This window comes from Phodopus roborovskii, unplaced genomic scaffold (genome assembly GCF_943737965.1).
Source record: "Phodopus roborovskii unplaced genomic scaffold, PHOROB, whole genome shotgun sequence".
Classification (NCBI taxonomy): Eukaryota; Metazoa; Chordata; class Mammalia; order Rodentia; family Cricetidae; genus Phodopus; species Phodopus roborovskii.
Window position 1 is genome coordinate 34,577 of NW_026126863.1, and position 21,147 is coordinate 55,723.

The 21,147-nt window shown below is 38.7% G+C and overlaps 1 pseudogene; it reads left to right on the plus strand.

Annotated features, from left to right (window-relative positions):
* The first annotated feature begins 377 nt into the window (after positions 1 to 377).
* On the plus strand, positions 378 to 12,758 carry LOC127214643 (E3 ubiquitin-protein ligase MSL2-like; annotated as a pseudogene).
* Positions 12,759 to 21,147: the final 8,389 nt, after the last annotated feature.

Below are 21,147 nucleotides of genomic sequence, written 5' to 3' on the forward strand. Positions count from 1 at the left end.
TCCAGAGGTGCATCTGCTGCCAGATATGCTGCTCGAGCCCAGGCCACCAGGAGAGCTACGGGGCTAAACCAAGTGCCATTCCAGGCCAGATCATACAATCTGTGGCCACCTTGGTTGAACTTGAAAGCTGGTTGCTCACTAGTTTCCTCTCTCTTTGGTCTGCAGGACTAAGGGACAGAGGAGGGGCACCGAGGCCCCATGTGTGGGAGGAAGCTTTAGCTTTGCACACTTGCATGGATTTTAGTTGTTTTTTTGGCCTGTGGTTCGGCTCAGATTTCTCCTAATAGTTGTAAACTCGCCATTGTTCCCTGGCTGCTTAGAAACTTGCATCCGGATTTTTTTTTCAACTGAGAGCCATTGGTGTTCAAGTTTTGGCAATGAACCCCGTGAATGCTACTGCTCTCTACATTTCCACCAACCGCCTAGTGCTCAACCATGACCCTGGAGACCCCAAGGCATTTCAAAAGATTATCAGGATCCTGCCTTACTTGCGACAGTCCCTCTCTTGCTGTGTTTGTGGACATTTGCTACAAGATCCTATTGCACCCACCAAATCCACCTGCCAACACTATGTCTGCAAAACTTGTAAAGGCAAGAAAATGATGATGAAAACTTCATGTAGCTGGTGCATAGACTATGAGCACTTTGAGGAAAACAAGCAGTTAAGCATCCTAGTAAACTGCTATAAGAAACTATGTGAATATATAACCCAGACAAGACTGGCACAGGACATAAGAGAAGCAGTTGACTGTTCTTCTTATATTTTAGCTTTACTCAATGAAGGATCATTGTTTTGTGAGGACACAGAGAAACCTTCAGACTCATCCTTCACTCTGTGTTTGACACATTCCCCTTTACCTTCAACCCTATAACCCACAGCAGATCCCCATGCTAATTTATCTCCAAAGTCTGAAATTGCCCTCAGCATTGCTATTGGCAGTTCTGTTGTCAATGATTTGCCTAATTACAAAGGAGTTTCAATAGATAGATTTGGTATAAATATCTCCTCACCCAAACATCCAAATATGATTGACATGTGTAATACTGTTGATATAAAAACTGAGGACCTGTCTGAGAGCCTGTCACCTGTCTGTGACATGGTAACCACTGACTTGTGCTCCACAGGTATTGATATCTGGAGTTTGAGTGAAGAGACAAAACCTGGTGACTCTTTTTTTTGCTGAGTGATGAGGAAGTAATCCGCAGTTTGGATGTCCTAATTTGTATACAAATTTGGAAGCCACTGTATCCAATGAAACTTTTTTTGAAGCTTTCTTGCAAGTCTCTTAACCATAATATTTTTATGTCTACCAGCCCTACACCTCATGTGTTAGCAAGTACAGCAGCAACTCCAAAGGTAGCAAAGTTGAATCGAAAAAGAACCAGATCTGAAATTGACAGTGAAAAAGTTCAGCCACTTCCAATTTCTACCATTATCAGAGGCACAACACTTGGGGCTTCTGCTCTTGTGATGGTGAAGCATGAAAGGAAAATCGTCCTTCAACTTATAGCTACAGTTTCCAATGGAGGCATAACAACCAAGACCACCAAAAGTGTACTTTTATCTACTAAAAGCATGAAAAATAGTCATGAACATGGATCCTAGAAATCCCACTCTAAACCCAAGCCAGGTATTCTTAAAAAAGACAAGGCAGGAAAGGCAAAGATTCTTAGTCATCATGTCATGCCAGGAAGTCCTACCATGACTGTGTACAAAAAGCCTCAGGGAAAGAAAGGATGTAAATGTGGGCATGATATGCAAAATCCAAGTAATTTTACATGCAGCAGACAGTGCTGCCATTGTTACTCTAACCAGAGAGCCTGCGTACATTGCAGATGTTGTGTCTGTCAGAACTCCTACATGGCCAATGGGGAGAAGAAGCTGGAGGCATTTGCTGTGCCAGCAAAGGCCTTGGAGCAGAGCAGACTCACATTGGGCGTTAATGTGACCAGCAATGCTGTGCGCAACACAAGTACCAGTACCAGTGTACCAATGTCACAGGGACCCCAGTAATGACATTTGATGGGAGATGCCATTATGTAAATATGTTTCTCATACTGGTTAATGAATAAAGCACTGTTGGCCAATAGGGAAGGAAGATAGGAGGGACTAGGAGACAAGGAGGATAGAAGAAGTAGGAAGGAGGAGTCAAGATGGAGAGTCTGGAGAGAACAGAACCGCAGTTCCTCTGCTCTTGGTAAGACGACATGGAAATACATAGAAATGGGTTAACACTTAAGACAGAGCTAGCTGATAAGTAACTAGTAACTGGCCAACAACATAATATCAAATACCGAGTCTCAGTGTGTTAATTGGGGCTGGTGCGGCTGCAGGACAAGACTGGCAGCAGGAGAAAAAAAAACACACTCCTTACGTATGGTGCCCATTTAAAATTTAACAAAAGCTTAAAAAGGTTTTAGAACAGAGACAAGCAAGGTTTTTTGGTAGCAGTGTTTTTCTCGGTTGGACTCTGCTTTGTGAGAGACAATTAGATATTTGCGCGGCTCCTTTAAGGGACGGTTCCTGACTCAGCAAAAGCTGCAAAAAACTGCATGGCTTTATAGAATCACAGCTAACAATGTATTGGTGTGTATGAGAGATGGCAATGGCAGCGACCACATCTCCAAGCCGGCAGCATGCTTGCTGAATGGCAGTGCAGACCAAGGCCGTGGGCACAACTTTCAGTGCTGGCGGTAAAAACACCTGCCGCCATCTTTGGTAAACCACAGCAAGAACAAATATCACTTTCATTTCAGCAATATTGTTGTTTACCAGATAAAAGACTCATGGCCAGAAAAATATAAACATTTACAGTAAAGACAAAATCATATTAAGAAAAACCTCTAAAGGTTTTCATTGTGTTTTAAAATATACATAGACATAGTGAAAAAATTAAATGGTTTTAAAAAGACAAAGAGGAACTGGGTGTGGTGGCACACAACTTTAATCCCAGAATTTGAGAGACAGAGGCAAGCAGATCTCTTGTGATTTCAAAGTAAACCTGGTATGCAGAGTAAATTCCAGGACAGATAAGAGTTACATAGAGAAACCCTTTCTCAAAAAATAAAATGTAAAACAAACAGAGTAATAATAAAGCCACGTAAAGATGAAAAGCTCAGAGAGAATCTGGTTACTATATGGTGTTATATTGTCTTTGTATCTTTTGACTGCTTAGGAAATAACAACTGTTAAAACAAATGGTGCTGGATCAATTCAATTTATATATTTTAAAAATGCTTTGACTCAAAAATTTAAGTTCATGTACAAGTTACTGGGGAAAAGGATTTCTATTTTTGTTTCCACAGAAAATGAAAAGCTGTGGATTCCTTCCAGACTAATGTGGTTTGAGCAAGCCAGACCCCCTGAAACAGCGTACCAGGTGATCCTTCATTTAAAACAGCTTGAACAAGCCAGCCTTGCAGACTACAGCCAGGATTTCTGTGTCTTCTTAGGATCCCTATGACAGTGCCCCCTATCAGCAGGAAGTAGTTTGGAAAGAACAACGCCCAAATTCCAAAATATTGTTTATAAATGTTTGTTTTCATTTTAATGGGGTTGGTCATAAATGGTTAATGATCACAACCAATATGTCTTTAAAGGCAAAAAGGGGATTATGGTATAGATATGATTACTTTGCTTTGGAATGTATTTTCATTTATTGATACAAATTTAAGGTCAATTTTGTGATATGTATATTTCTCCTCTTGTTTAGGTATTGTGTTTATATAGCTCATTTATAAATGTAATGTATAATGTATGTATAATGTATTACAGATTATAAATAATTTCCTAGGATAGTCAAAGCTTAGAGTTAAGTTAGTTAGGTTTTTCAAGATACACAGAGATGTATTTGAGAGAGATAGGAATTCTTCAAACCTTTCAAAGACCTGCAGAATATGGCATTTAAAATGGTTTAGGGTTAAAGGCAAGCACCACCACAACCTGGATCCTAAAACAGACTTTAGCATTACAAAGTTACTGCCATTTTTAAGTTCTTTCAGGGTCAGATTAAAACTGACACTTTGAAGAATTTAAGTAGTAATAAGAAACAGCAAGTAAGGCCAGGAATGCCATTAAAGTTTTCAACAGAAAAATTAGTATAATAATTATTTAATAGTACATGAGTAATAATAAACAGAGGTTCACAATTCACTGACAGTACTTGGAGTATTGGTCCAGAACATGAGGAATAGAGGAAAGGCTGAAAAAAGAAAAGATAAAACTTGGGGAAGGGACATCTTGCTTATCCTTTGATATATTCTTAGTAAGCTTCTTATGAGGAATAGATTCCTGTTCCCTCCTTTTGGGGGTAGATGGAAGAAATGGGAGGCTTTTAGGAATTCAGTAGGAGTTATCTTTCAATGTGACCAGCTCATGAGCAGCCTACTCAAGCATTGCATCAAGAGGAGAAAACAGTTCATCTGGGGAACTTCAGTGATTAAGCCCACAGTGCCCTTGGGACCGATAACCCCAGCTCCATGTGGTGGGAGTAGTAGTGTGCACAGGACATGAAGCAACCTTGACATGAACCACAAATGCCCTGGATTCAGACAATTGCATTCTCTCCAAAGCATCTTCATTATGTTAAAGGAGGGGATCTATTTCATTCTCAATACCTGAGGGTCGAAGTCTAGGTCGCCAGGCTGATAATGGCTGTACTATGTTCATTTGTGGGTTTGAGAAAGAGCTATGTTCCTTCTTTGTGAGTCAGGACCTAAACACATGTCTTGCTTGCTCAGTCAACCCCTCAACAAAACAGTGTTTACCTTTTCCAACAGTTCTCCTCTGGGCTCATCTTGCCCTTCTGACTGAACTATGATTTTCTCTAGAAGAAAACTTGACCATCTGGCAGACCACTCCAATAATTCCCCCATAAGCAGCCTGAGAGTGACCTCTTCTATGATATGAGGATGGGCCAAGGGGCTGTTTGTAAATCAGGAGTTTCTCCTTTGACATGATTTGCAGCCAAACTCCTACAGAGACATATGCAGATACAAAAAGAGATAATTGTTACATGGCTTAACATTGTGTTTAGGTCAACTGCATTTGCTTTTTACCTGGTTGTCACAGGCACTTAAAATCAAGAAAGAGAAGCAGGATCCAGATGACAAACAAGATAGTAGCTTTTTCCCCTCCTAGAAAGCTGGATGATGGCTCTAAGAATGTAGGAGTTTTATCCCTGAAACTCAGAGCAAGTGCTTCGAAAATGCATAGTAATGAAAACAGTAGACTTCCTAGAAGGTTTACTATTTGGAGAGAAATGAAACTAGGAAGTTTGTATTTGTGAGCAATATTGTTAGTCAACACATGTTCAATAGCAGGTTAAAATCAAAAGAAAGCAAAAACTAACTGCATTATTCGAGGTTCTCTGCATGAACAAGGATGGTAGGATGAATCTCTCCATGAATGTAATGCATGGATTTATTATAATGTCTCATAGGCTGTGGTTCAGGTAGTGCAAAAATGGCTGCCTAACAATGGGCATCTGAAGACTATAGCAGTTGTTTAGTTCATCAGGGTACATGTCTCAGCTGGTCATCATTATACTCTTAAAGTCCAAAGGAGAAAGCTCTAAAGCTTGTAAAGTAATAAACTTGGTAGCGGTAGCTAGAGCAAGCAGCAACAGAAGGAGAGCCTCCTCCTTCAATACCCTTTATACATGCAGAATACCACCAGATGGTACAACTCATATTAAGGTGAATCTGATTCTTCCTTATGTGTTTTGTTTTATTATTGTATTTAATTTTTGATTGCTGACAGCCTCCTTAGTTCTGATATTAAACATGTGCACTGCCATCAAGTAGTTAAAGATGGATCTCATCATCTAATTCCACATAAAGCTTCCCTGAGTGGCTTTGACAGTTCTGTAACACATTCTGCCTTTCTGAAATCCTATATGGGAACCCATTCCAACTTGTCATGGATACAGAGAGCTCAAATAACAACTATTGTCCCTAAGATATTATCTTTCCTACCATAGGTTGTCTGGGCCTTCTTGGTGAATATCTCCTATCTAAAAGCAATATATCTGGGCATATACAGGCTTATAGACACCCTTCAGGCAGGGAATATGTGAAAGTATGCCATTCTTTAAGGCAGATAATATGTGCAGTTATGGAGTGTCTTTAGTATTAGGGGAAGCAATTCCTATTTGCTCTTTATACATATTAAAAGAACACCTCTGCCATTGCCCTACCATTGGTTGACTAATGTTTGACAAATGAATTAAATGGAGCATTCAGTATTTGTAGTGAGATAATTGCCTTGTCCCTGCCTGCAGCACAGACCACGCCCATTGGGGGTGGAGACAGGGCCGGATGTGACCCAGGGGAAATAATTTTGAGGAGCATACTGGGAGAGCTCTCTTCCCTGCAGCACAGGAACAGATTCCTGGGAACAGGAACCTGCTGGAGTTCATCTGTCTATGTTGTAAGTTATTTCTCCCTGAATAAACATCTATTCAGCCTATTTTCTTCTCCTGATCCTTACCAAACGTCGATATCTGGTGTCAGAAGTGGAATTCGGATTTTTACCGGACCTGGTTTTCACCAAGGCAGCAGATGCTGCTCACTTCCCACACCAACCCCCGAATGGGCAGGGTTCCTTGCCTAACCAGGTGGATATACCACAGCTTGTGGGACATTTGCCTCTGCCCTACAACTTTATCTCCACAGCGGCCCTGAGAAAGCTTGCACTGCTTCTCATCTTTTACCATTTCCCCACTTTGCATTTGCAGCTGTGGCGCACATGGCACCTGCCCAGCTGGTGTGTTTCCTGCAGCCCAAAGGTGCCAGTAAGAGGCAACACCTGTTAGCGCTGGGGTCCCCCGAAATTTGCACAAGGCTCCTTTCACTCATTCATTTAACAAAATTTTGCTTGCCTTAGTTTGTTAAGGGATATTCTACAGGGAACAAGATCAGAAGGATTATCTGCTGCTGGATCCTATTTGGTGGGTCTCCTCCAGGCATTACCACCACAAGTTGAGATCAACAACTAAAACCATCAAAGTTCGAGGACAGCAGAATTACACCTAAGGTAAATGCAATAGTCTTCACAATTTAAGAAGATATAATATATGAGATCATTTGTTCCATACCTAGGTTGGATAATCTTATGATGCAAGACTTTAGAAATCCTTTTACTTCATATATACAAGGAATTTTAAGAGAAGAATATCATGGTTTAAAAAATATATACTTATTTTGGTAGTAGAATGGGTATCAATGTTATGATAGTATAAATGGTTTGATATTAGTGCAAACAATAAGGAAATTTTACAAACCATAAGAGTCTTAGTAACAGGGGTTCAAAATATGGAAAATGACAATAGAGAGCTTAAAAACAAAATGCATAATATTGAAAATAACAATGAAGAGCTCAAAATTAGAAGGGAAAATACAGAATGCTTAGAGAAAAATTCAGAATATTAGAGAGGCAAATAAAGAGCTTACAGGTAGAATACAAAACATGGAACATAAAAATGACCAACTAGAAAACAGAATTTGTTATATGTTAAATGCTTCAATAACCAAAGCAGAAACAGTGCAATGCAATAACATGCTGGCAGAAACAGCTCGTTCCTTATTGAATGAAGCTGCTAATAAGGTTAAAAAACAGGAACACCAGATGGAAAGTATAGCAGAAGCTGTTCCATGTCTGAGGATAATCAAAACCTAGCAGAAAGAACATTGTTTCTGGAAGGCTGTTTACATGCCATTCAGATAATATATTAGAATGGGAATATGTAGAATATGGAATCATTTGTAGATGGAGCAAGCAAGAGACTTATAGATTCATGAAGTCTCTAGAAAGTTATGTGGCTCAAGATCAGACACTCAAAGAAACAATGCTAAATAGATTTTAGACCTTTGAAGACTGCTGAACCCTGCCAAATCAGAGTAAGACAGGCTTCTTACCTTCCTGCTTTTGTTGTGGTCTGCCAGGTATTCTAGGCCTTAGCCAAAACTGGCTGTACCAACCTTGCTGTGAGACCTTGGGTGACTGCCTAGGTAACATGCTGTTTCAGTCCTTGCTGCACCATTTGGAAGTTGACCATCTACACTTCCTGCCTACCCTAGTATTGTTATTTTCCTTCTCAGGTCTTTCATGAGGTTGAATATTAAATTGTCACAACTATTATTCTGTCTTCCTAGTTAGATATATTACTTACTACACTTAAGCTTTCCAGCTTTGGACAGCACTATTGTAAACCCTGTTTTGTCTTTATGCTAGTACTAGATAGTTAGGTCATAAGTTTATATTTACTCAATTTTCCTTTTCTTAGAGCACACTTCTTATTCACTGTTTTGTATATAGTTTTTGTATCATGCCTAAATCTTTTCTTAGACTTAAAGGGGAACTGTAGTGAGATATTCACTTTTTTTCACACCTGCGGCATAGACCAGGGCAATTGGGCTGGAGACAGAGCAGGAGTTACCTGGGGGAACTAAGTCTGAAGAGGGGGCTCTGAGATCTATATTGCTTGCAGCATATAGAATCTCAAGGGAAAGCATCACAGTAAGATTTAAATAAATAAGCAAGATGTTAACTTTAGCCACAAAACCTCTGAGTAAGAGTGATTGATAAGAGAAAAAAATAAAAATAGAAAAGGAGAGAGTTGTTTATGATAAGGATGTCTGATAAAATGAGGGAGAGAATAAAGGTAATATAAAAGGATATAGAGGTTCAAAGAAATTTTGTAAAAAGTTCAGTGAAAGATGTAAACTGTTGGTTGTGGACTCTCATATCTATAAACATAAATTTAAGATTAGTAATATGCATAAAAAATTTTGACCATACCATTCTAATTGTTTAAAAGTTCCATTTATTTCTCTAAAGAAAATTTTATGTACTTGTTAAAAAGTTCTGGAGATTGCCTCCAATATGGCAAGACCAGCCATTTGTGCAAAATACTGTTCTTGTGTGGACTGTTTGACTTTATGCTGTATGAACTGGATATGCAGAACCCACAGGAAAGTGACTGCTGTTACAACATACACATTGCTACAAGATTCCTGCTTCATGGAAGAGTCTGCTAGACAGTCTAACCAAAAGTTAAGATGCTCATTTTTTATGATACAAAAGGCAATGCGTCCTTGTTTTAGCCATTTGGTAAGCGTAAGCTATTTAGGTAAATTGAGTCACATAGATGTTTCATATTTCCCTAAAAGGAGTTTCAAATTAATATCAGTATTTTTAAAGCTAAAATGGGCAATACAAAGTTTTCGTTTTATAAAAGCTGTTTCACCTATTATAAAATGATATGAAACACAAGATACTGGCCATCCTTATAAATTAACTGTTGGCTATAATCAAACTAAGTATTAATGATTAATAACAGGGATAAACATCACTCTGTCTCCCATACATGTTCTAAAAGTTTAAGCTTAAAACAAGTAACTCATACAAAGTTGTCTATTTAGATATACCTAGACAGACTTCTAATACTACAGAGATCTGTATAGATAAGGTATTTAAATGTTAACTAAAAAGCTGTAATAATATCAGACAAAGAATCACTGGTAATAAAAATTAACCTAGGCCTGTAAAGAAGATTATGAGGCAGCATGGATTGTTAGGACACTGACCAGGGTGCAAGATGCTCAACTACAATGACTGCTGCCAGGTAGGACCAAGCTTAGGCATTGTAGAGTCTATAGGGTATTGAAAAATTGCTTGTACCAACTTTGCCTAGACAAAATAAGGTCAGAAATTTCCATGTCCCTCTTCCATAGAGGAAAGACAAAAAAAAAAAAAAAAAAAAAAAAAAAAAAAAACAAAAACAAAATCAAAAAAACTCTCACATTATGTCCTTGGTGAAGAACTTCTGCCCTCAATGCCATAGACAATTGGTTATGGCTAGGAGTATATTGACTGGTCCCTGTCTTTTTTTTTTTTTTTTACTATATTGAACAGTTAATTAAATATATCCTTCTCAGATCTGATAGTATTAATGGCTGGGCTAACCATAACATTGTCAGCTTGGCAGTATTAGGCAGCCTTAATATGGCTCCTCAATAAGGATCTAAAAATATAAAGACATATATGTCGTTTTTGAACATTTATTTATTAATTATGCATACAGTGTTCAGCCTGCATATATCAATGGCATAAGTACATTCCTTCTCTTTTACAGATACCCAATATCTACTTTTTCTACAATATGGATTTCAGCTAAGATTGGTAATAGTAATATATCTGAATCTTTTATGTCCTTTTATATAACACAGTTCATATTGGCTTCAGAGGATCAAATGTCATAAAGCTTGGATCCACTTCTTACATGTTAACAGGATTGCAGATAAGTACAGCCTTCCTGAGGATGGAATTTTCTCCCGGTCTTCCTGTTCTTCACTAAAGGTAAGGAACTAAGATTTCCAATTAAATATATACATTTTAACTTCTGTTCCCACTTTGACCATGTCTCAGCCGATTTGTGCTTCTGGCAGATGAGCATCAGTTGCTGACTACAGCCTGCTCCTCAATATTGCTCTCCCTGGACTTAAGGTGAACCACTCGAGCGGTTGTGAATCTTCAACAGGGTGTAAAAACTAATGCCTTTGATAAATGTTTGATTTTTCTTAATTCCCTTTCCTTTTGATGGTATTGCCAACATTTTAGCATACTTGCAGCTCAGAAAACACTGCAAAAGTAAGCAGGAAGTAATATAGGCATATCTCTGACACATCAGTGTTTTGATTTTCAAACACCTGTCACCTGGAGTTCTGTTGACTATAAAGCCTCCTTGAGCAGATTATTACTATTATGCCTATGGGTTTCCTCAACCTCCAAGGAAACGACTACTGACTGCAAAAGCAAAAGGTTTTTATTGCTAAAAATCAAGCCAGCTGGGACCTCACTCTGTCAGAAAAGTAAGGTAGTGGTTTAAATTTGTGAAGGGTTTTTAGCAGGGTAAACAGAAAGGGAAGTTTGAGACCACTAGTCTCATTTCACAAGGTTTCCAAGATCAGGCAGTTCATAGAGTACAAAGTTCATTTGCAAGGTCATCATGGATCTAAGTTAATAGTATCTCTCACTTGTTTATGTAAGATTGATAAGCACACCTGAAATGTTGTGGGTCTTCCTGTGTTTTTACTTCTTCTGAGAACAGGGTGTGGGCTCTGTACTCTGTAGTCAGGGATTTATCTACTGGTAGAAATTATTTTTCTGTTTATTTTTTCCTTCTTGCAATAAGCCCTAATTTTATACCTTTTAGTTATGAATTTTTCCATCATATTCCCTCTTTGCTATGGACATTAGAGGCCCAATTTTTGTGCCTCCAATAGATAAAAGACTTCTGGTGTTTTTTTGGTGTACAGGTTAGTCACCTAGCCCCCTATGTATAGGAGTTTCCTTTTGATATAGCATCTCAAGCAGGGAAAAGGTGAAATGTATTCTTTCATGTACTACTTCCTGCTTACTTTTGCAGTGTGTTTTCTTGGGCGAGAGAAGGGTAAAATTCTATTCAAAACCAAAATAAAATAAAATAAAATAAAATAAAAAAAATGGGTGGGGGATTCAGGAAATGGAAGATTTATCAGAGGCATTAGTTTATAGACCCTGTTGAAGATTCACATTGGCTGTGCTGGTTCACACTAAGTCCAGAGCAGCATTTAGGAACAGGATGTAATCAGTAACTGATGCTCATTTTCCACAAGCAGAGATCTGCTGAGACATGTTTAAACTTGGGAACATAAGTTAAAACATATATATTAAATTGGATCTCTTTAATGATCAAGAAGGATAGCAAGGCCAATCTATACATGGATCTCTCGTGACAGAAGAAAAATGTAGAAGCTTCTAACCCAAATCTGTAGTTTTTGCTAGGACTCAAAGGCATAAGTACATTCCTGCTGTTTTACAGATAACAAATATCTATGTTTTCGATACAGATTGGTGATGATAATATATCTAAAACTTTTATGTCCTTTTATACAACACAGTTTAGATAGGATTCAGAGGATCAAATGTCATACAGCTTGGATCCACTTCTTACCGGTAAAAAGGACTGCAGACAAGTATAACTTTCCTGAGGATGGAATTTTCTCCCTGGTCTTGTTGTCCTTCTTGATCACTAAAGGTAAGGAATTAAGAGTTCCAATTAAATGTATATGTTTTACTTATATTTCCAATTTAACCATGTCTCAGCAGATTTGTGCTTCTGGCAGATGAGCATCAGTTACTGACTCCAGCCTGCTCATAAATACTTCTCTGGACTTTCTGTGAACCATCACAGCCAATGTGATTCTTCAACAGGGTCTATAAACTAATGCCTCTGATAAATGTGCATTTTGCTGAATCCCTCCTCCTTTTTCTCCATTTCCTTTTCTTTTCTTTTCTTTTTTTTTTTTTTTTTTTTTTTTTTTTTTGGTTTTGAATATCATCTGCAAATAGAGTTTAGTTCTTCCTTTCCAATATGGATCCCCTTGATCTCCTTTTGTTGTGGAAGTGTGTAGGGGAGAGTCCACCTGAATTGGTCCCAGAATCTCCTCTAGCCGAGGCCTGGCTATAGGGGACAAAGCCTGGGCTGATACTCAGGATGTTTCTGCATGGATAGCTGGGAATTTTCCCTTTCCGGCTGTTGAATAAGTTAATTATTCTAGTCTGCATTGTGTAATTGTATCTGCAACATCTGCATATTTTGTGGAAGAGGCAGATGATGATCTCACACACTGTAGGAAGAGAGTGGGGTTGTCTATTTTAGACAGGGGTAAGTGACATTGAGATTTGCGTCTCTACAGGTATCTACAACGTCTGAGTCTTGAGTAGAAGCCAGGGCCTAGAAACCCTTTGGTGTGTCTTTAAGCACACTCTAACCCTTGAGGAAGTGCTCTTGCTGTTCAAGCTTAACCAGCCAATCAACAAGAGCTGGCCAACCTGACAGTCACAGGCATTGCAGAACACTTCCTGTAAATACACTGTAACCTTTTACTCTTGCTTCAGGCTTCGTTAAGCAGAACAAGTGCCAGTGCATTGATTTCTGTTCTGGGAGTGCTACTGTAGTAAATTGTGAGTGGACCATGGATGAACACAGAAGCCACAATATGGTGAGTGAGGAGATGCTATCCTCAGATAGGGAGGATGGGATGGGGAGGCCTGGGAGTTGGTGTGGCAGGCCCTCCAGGTTGCTTGGTGGGAAACTTTGGCCACATTCAGTGTTCTGTGAGGTACCATATGGTCCTAGCAACTCCCCAGACCTGGGTGCTGGAGTATGAATACTTCACTCAGTAGAAAGCATTTCATTTCCATCAGAGAGCTTTCTGTAGAAAGGCTTGTATAGTCAGCACCAGAGTTCTTTTTGTGCACAGTAAGACAAAGAGACAAACCTAGAGAGGCCTAATTTCTCCAGTGTCTTCTACAACTTCTGCAGTACACATTTAATGTTTAGGTACAAGATTCATGTTAAATTAATTGTGTGTATCGTGTAAAATACATTTTCTTTATTTCTTTACATACTTATATTTATTTATTTTTGATTTTTGAGATAGCTTTTTTCTTTTATTTTTACATATTTATTTTTTTTCTTATTTTACATATTGATCGAAGGTCCCTCTCCCTCCCTGCCATGCCTCCCAATTCGGCTCCTGTCCTATTTCTGTCCCCAACTCCACAGGGAGGGTGATGTCTTCCAGGAGGAGTCAAAAATCTGTCAAATCATTTGGATTAGGGACTATGTCCTCCCTCCTGCCTCTAGGCTAAGGGAGTATCCCTCCATTTGACATGTGCTCCCAAAGTCATTTCATGATCCAGGGATGCATCCTGTTTCCAGGGAGACAACTTTTTTCTATGTATAGCACTGGAGCATGACATGAAAGTTGCACTGTAGAGCAGGCTAGTCCCAAACTCATAGTGACGTACATACTTCTGAATCCTCAGAGTGATATTATAGGCTTGAGACACTGAACATATCCATACATCCATACATGGCATTCTTGTGTTGGATTGCACTCCAATACTAAACTGTGATGTGGAAGAGTAGAATTGTTCATATAAAAAGACGTACCAATTCATAGGGATATTGAGACCCACAAAATAGGATTTAGCTGAGGGAGTGCTGCCTATAAAATTACACAAAGATGAGTAGTGTGCTAATAAGGCATGTTAGAGATTAGGATGCTAAAATATACATTTGATCTCTAAGATTGTCCCGGACATTTGGCTCCAAACCATGAAAAGGAGAAACTCCTAATTCACAGAGAGCCCCCAGGCCCATCTCCTTCTAACAAAACAAGACTGTTAAAAATCTGATCAGCAGACATTGCTTGGGCACATTGAACATTAGGGCCTGGTGTTCCAGAAAGGGCCAGTTTTCTACAGAAAATCATAGTCATCCCAGATGGGCAAGATAAACTCAAGTGACAACTGTTTGAAAGGGAAAACCCTTTTGTTTTGAGGGTTGGACTGAGCAAGCAAGACTCTCAATCATGGAGATGGATCAATGCTCATTCTCAAAACTTGAAAATTTATTGGCAGAAACAGTAACAACCTGGAATCTTTGCCTTAGGACTGTTCCATCATGCCCTGAGATATGCAGAATAAAATAGAGCTCCTCCTTTAAAACAAGGAAGATGCTTATGAGGGAATGCAATTGTCTGCGGCCAGAGCTTTTGTGTAGGTGTTATTTCAAATACTGAGAACACAACTCTTAGTTCTGCTGACTTTCTAGAATTCTCCCATTTCCTTCCATTTCCCCCTGGAAATCATAAAGAGGAGGCAATTCTTCATAAGATGATTACATAGAATAAGACATAAGTTAAGCAAGACCTCCCTGCCATAGGTTTTATCTTTTCTTTGTTCTGCCTTTCCTATCTTCCCCATCTTCTGGCACATCTGTGTTCAAAACTATCATTAAAGTGTGACATGAGAGCATGTCACTAGTGTACTCTGAAATAATTATGGTACTATCTTTTCTGTTGAAATCTTTCATTGGCTTACTGGACCGACTTGCAGTTCCCTGACCCTTTTTAAATTTTTCAAAGTCTCAGCTGTCAGGTGACCCTGGAAGAACTTAAAAATGGCAGCATTAATGGAATGCAAATTATGTTTAAGAGCCAGACAATGATGATAAATGTGATTAACCCCAGCTATCAGATTGCACATACAGGCATATTTCTGTGAGTTTGAGACTAGTGTGCTCTATAGAGCTAGCCCACTACAACTAAGGCTATAGCACAGGGAAACCAAGAAACACTGTCTCAAAAAAATATCTGTTGTAGGCTTTCTCCTATGTGTACATTAGTGAGAGATAGTTAAATGTTATCATTACAGAGACTATTTTTTTTTCTTTTCTTTATTTACCTCTTTTGTCTATGGAGTTATTTGTTCACTGGAAAGGCAAAATCTAGAACAGCTTTACTCCCAGCATTTTAGAATTAATTTTCTGAGACATGCTTTCTCAATTACAATGGTTGCTTTGATCTCAGCTCGTTGCTTTCCAGGGCAATGTACTTTCTGTCCTCTTAAATACACCTCATTAAATTAAGTGACTGTATGCCCTCAGAAGGGAGAAGGATGATTTTTTTTTGTTTGTTTGTTTTGTTTTGTTTTTTGGACCAAGCATCTTAAGCACCTAATTTGAGGATACCAATTTCTTTTAAGGAAATATTTAATAAACAGAATCTGTAACACTGCACATTCATTTAAAATATAATCCACATCTACATCATAAATGATCTCAGTGAGAACAAGGTAAGAAAGTATGACCCCAGTGTTTTAAAATTGTCCATATGAGTCATGAAGTTGACTGTCCATTACACTTGCAACAAAAAGATTTGCATACTTTCATGTGGAGCATGTATGCTGCCTTCAGACCAGAGTAGAAAGAAGAGTTTATTGCGTGCACTGTAAGGAGAACCAGGGTAGGATATCAGCTGCTGTGTCCATCATTAAAAAGGCTGTGATTGCTGCATTGTGATGGTTTGAATGTGATTGCACCTATAATCTCTTAGGGAATGGCAGTAGTAGAAGGAGGAGATTTGTTGCAGTGACTTTGGCATTTTGAGAAGAAGAGTATCATTGGTGATGGGTTTTGGGGTTTCCTATGCTTTGGATATGGAAAGTATATAAGATGTCTTACTGAGGCCTGCATATCAAGATGTAGCCAGCACCATATTTTTCTTCAAATCATGCTCCCTGCTATGATGAAAATAGATGGAATTTCTGAAACTGTGAGTCAATCCAATTACAACTTTTCTTTATAAAATTTGTGGGGGATCTCTTCGTTGCAAGTAGAGTGATGAGTATTCCACCCCTGATTGTCACTGGGGAGACTAGGGTTGGAATCCCTGATAGGGGGAGCTTTACCCAGGAGGCAGAGACAGGTTGACCTCTGTGAGTTAGGGACCAGGCTGTTCTACAAGAGCTAGTTCCAGGACCACCTTAATGTCACAGAGAAACCCTATCTAAAGAATATCAACAAAAAGATTTGTGGTGGTCTTAGAACTTATACACAGCAATAAAAATCCTAACTAATGTAGGTTCAGTGATTTTCTTCTTTAGATACTCAGGATGTATTGATTCATATCATGTGAATGAAGACAGACTAGATTTGTTGGATAAAATTTGGAAGTTATATTGAGCTGGGTATAGCCAATGGTGTGATGTCATTGAGATTTGCATTGATCACAGCTACTCCAGATTTTGCTACCTAGTGATGGGAAGAAACTGCTGCAATTTCTTTAGGGAAAGGCTTTGAGTGCTCATTAAGAAGGAAATAAATGTTACTTATTTACTCTTTTCCAATTCCCCTGGCTGGTATTGGGAATGCAAATGACTACAAGGATATGGTAGAATGGAGTTCATTTAAGATCTTTGAAGCTGGTGTAGGCACAGTGCAGAAAGAGGTGGGAGAAGGAAGGAACAGGAGCAATTTCTTGCTTTCCCTTGGTGGAAATATCAGTGTGGAGCCTATAATCAATTGTAGATGGTTTACAAAATGTCTGACTGGCCATTTCTTGGTGTCCATAGACAAGGACAATCAATAATCTTGATAAAGTACTGATGTGATAATGAAACCAAATTGCTGACTTTTGTGTAGAAGGTGCAATGACATCAGCCCCACAGCATGGTCAGTGTGTAAGCTTCAGAGCAGGAGGAGCAGACCTGCCTAACTGTCATTGCTGCAGGGACAGGGAAGGGAACATGTGCCCTGTGCTGACCTGGGCACTGGCCCTTTTCCTCTGAGCCTCTCTGTGTGTAGGTTCCCTTTGGGGGAGTGAAATCTTTGTGTCCACACTGGGCTGTGGTGGGGCACAAGTTTTATTCAAGCACTTGATAGGCAGAGGCAAGAAGCTCTATGTGAGTTTGAGGCCAGTATGATTTTCAAAGAGAGTTCTAGTGTAGGTCCCAAACATAAAGAGACAGCCTGCCTTAAAAACCAAAAGAAAAACTAAAGGAAATAAAACAAAACAAACAAACCAAAACGAAACTAATATTGGTGTTCAATATGAAAGACAAAGTTTCTTTTAGTATGAGTTGGGAGCATCCAAGGGAAAAACTGAATGTTTGCTTCTGGAATTTATGAATATTGCAATCCACAATCAGACTTTTCTTACATTTGCCACACACAGTTTAGAAAACAGTGGAAAATGGTCATGAGAATCATCTTTCAGCAATACAAGATCACAGCTCTTTTAACTTTCCACACTCAATAGCTACCATAGCATGTCTCAGGAACGTTGAGCTCCTGGAGAAAAAAAAGGAATTTCTTATCTGCTCTTTTCTCAAGTGTGCATGGTGTTTAGTGGGTGGACAGGGCAGTTTCCACATGCTGTGGCATTATACATGTGGTTGGAAGTAGAAATTAAATCATTGTTCTGTATTAAATTTTGTGTGGGCATGATGGGGCTGGTTTTGCCTTAAACCACAAGGAGCCTTGAGAGTTTGCAGAAACATAGAAAAAGATTACCACCATTTTTAGAGAGAACTCTAAACCATGAGGCATTTCTGTTGGGAACAATGCCAGTACCTGGAGTGTCAGAAGAAGACAGCGAGCATTCTTCTGAGTTAATTTTGTGGGAGTTGTGAATTCTTTTTATGTAAGATCTAAATAACTAGCATGATGGGTAGCTGGTTAACATTGGTAAAGATCTCGGTTTTCCTGCCTGAATTTCCTCTGGTGTTTCGATAAAAATTTGATTATATTTTCCAGCTTTTGTTCTTGTCTCTGTCTCTGCATCTTGGCTTTATCCTTTCCCAAACATTGTACACCTTCTTGATCACCATATATTTGTTTTAAATATAAAGGTCACAATATGTCAAAGTATAACCTGAACGTTTCCTGGATTTCCTCTGTGTCCATTGTTATGTCCTCCTTTTCATTTCTGATTTTGTGAATTTGCATGTTCTCTCTCTGCTTTTTCATTAGTTTGGATAGAGGTTTGTCTATCTTGTTGATGTTCTTGAAAACCCAACTCTTTGTTATATTGATTTTTTTGTATTGTTTCCCTGGTTTCTGTTTTATTGATTTCAGCCCTCAAATTGTTTATTTTCTGGCATCTACTCCTCCAGGGTGAGTTTGGTTCTCTCTGTTCTAAGGCTTTCAGTTGCACTGTTAATTCTCTATTGTGACTATTCTCTGTTTATGTTCATATGGGGACATAGTGCAATGAACTTCTCTGGTACCACTGCTTTCAAGGTGTCCCATTAGTTTTGGTATGTTGTGTCCTCATTCTTGTTGAATTTTAGGATGTCCTTAATTTCTTTTTTTTTCTTCTTTGACACAGGTATGGTGCAATTGAACATTGTTGAGTTTGCATGAGTTTGTAGTGTTTCTTCATTTTGTGTTGTTGTATTCCAATTTTAAAGCATGCTGGTCATTTAAGATACAGGGGACTATTCCAATTCTCTTGTAACTCTTGAGGTTTGTTATACCACCTACTATTTGGTTGATTTTAGAGAAGGTTTCATGTGGAGCAGAGAAGAAGTTGTTCTTTTGTGTTTGGATGGAAAGTTCTATAGATGTCTGTTAAACCCAATTGAAACCAAACTTCTGTTAATTCTTTTCTTACTTTGTTAAGTTTATGACTGGTGGTCTTGCCTATTGATGACATTGGCATGTTGAAGTCTGCCACTATAAGTGTGTGAGGCTTTAGGTGACATTTGAATTTTAGTAGCATATCTTTTATGAATGTAGTTGCCTTTATATTTGGAGCACAGTTAGTCATAATTGAGACTTTGTGTTGATGGATTTCTCTTGTGATGAATATGGAATGACTGTTTTCATCTCTTTTGATTAATTTTGGTTTGAATTCTAACTTGTTAGATATTAGGACAAACACACCTGCTTGTGTTTTGGACCCATTTGATTGGAAGATCTTTTCTTATCCCTTTACCCTGAGTTTATGTCTATCTTTGAAGCTTAGATGCATTTCTTGTATGCAGCAGTGAGATGGATTCTGTCCTCATATCCACTCTGTTAACCTGTGTCTTTTTACAAGCAAGTTAAGACCATTAATGTTGAGGGAGTGTAAGGAGCATGGAATGTTAATGCTTGTTTGTTTTAGATTTGAATTTGGAAGTGGTATTGTGAATTTATTAGTCTTGCTTTACTCTTGATTTGTGGTGAAGTGGATTATCTGTTGCCTACATATTTGTGAGTATAGTTAACTTCCTTGGCTTGGAGTTTTCCTTCCAAATTTTTTTATGGCTGGATTTGTAGATACATATTGTGAAAATCTGTCTTTGTCGTTAAATATCTTGTTTTCTCCATCTATAGTGATTAAGAGTTTGCTGGGTATAGTAGCCTGGGCGGGTATCTGTGGACTCTTTCTACTCGTAGGACATCTATCCAGGACCTTCTGGCTTTGAGGCTTTCCATGGAGTAGTCAGGTGTAATTTTGATAGGTCTGCCTTTATATGTTACCTGGAATTTTTCCTTTGCTGCTCGTAATGTAATTTCTTTATTTGTATGTTAGATATTTTGGTTATTATATGTCAAATGGGTCTTTGTTCTTTGGTCCAGTCTATTTGGTGTTTGGTATGCTCATTGTACTTTCATGGGCATGTCCTTCTTCAGAGTGGGAATGTTTTACTCCATGATTTTGTTGAATATGTTTTCAGTACCTTTGAGCTATGCTTCCTTACTTTCCTATATGCCTACTATTCTTATGATTGGCCTTTTCACTTCCCACACTTCCTTTTTTGTTAAGAATTTGTAGGATTTATGATTTTCTTTGGCTGATGGATCTATTTCCTTTACTTTGTCTTCTGCACCTGAGATTATCTCTTCCATCTCTTAAATTCTGTTGGTTATGCTTTCATTTGCAGTTACTGATCATTTGCCCAGTTTTTCTATTTCCAGCATTCCTTCATATTACATTTTATTTATTGTTTCCATTTCAGTTTTCAAGTCTTGAACTGTTTCCTCCACCTGCTTAATAGTTTTTTCTGGGTTTCTGTACTTGCTTCAGGATATTTCTTCATTTCTTCTATTTTTTGTATGTTTTTTTCTTCCACTTCTTTAAGGGATTTTCTGATATCACTTGCGTATAATTCCAGATATCCACCAGAGGAACTATGATACAAGGTATATTCTAAGAGATTCATCTAAAGTCCTTCACAGAAGGGGAAGGGACAAAGCCCCCAGATCACATGGGAAGTGGGGGAGCAGTGCCTGGAGAGGGAACTAGGAGAAAGAAAAGGGAAGGAGAGGGAAGCTAGTGTGACTAGGAAGATTGAGTCAGAGTAGGAATAGAAGACAAGAGGGGGGAGAGAAAGAAAGAAAGCATGAGAGAGAAAGAGAGAGGGAGAGGAAAGAGAGATAATGGGAGTAAGAGCATCATCAACCCAAGCTTCTCTGCCTTCTGGTTTCATAATGTACCAAAGGCACCACATATAAGACTGGTAAGAAACCTCCCCTATGACTGTTGGCTATGCTTGAAGCTCTGATGGGCGATGGAAGCCTGAGTTACAGGACTAAATAAGCAGAAAAGACACAGAACTTGAGGGCAGGTTTGGATCAGGGCTACCAAATATTCTAAACTCTTTGTATAGATACAGAAGCCATTAGGGTTTCCACGCAACAACCCAGCTTCCCTGGGTATGAAGGTGTTGGTTTAAGTATGGCTTCTTCCTTCTTGCCAGGGATGATATGGAGAGGAAGGACTCAAGAGTTGGTGGGATCACTTTTTGCGGGAGGTGTGGTTTAC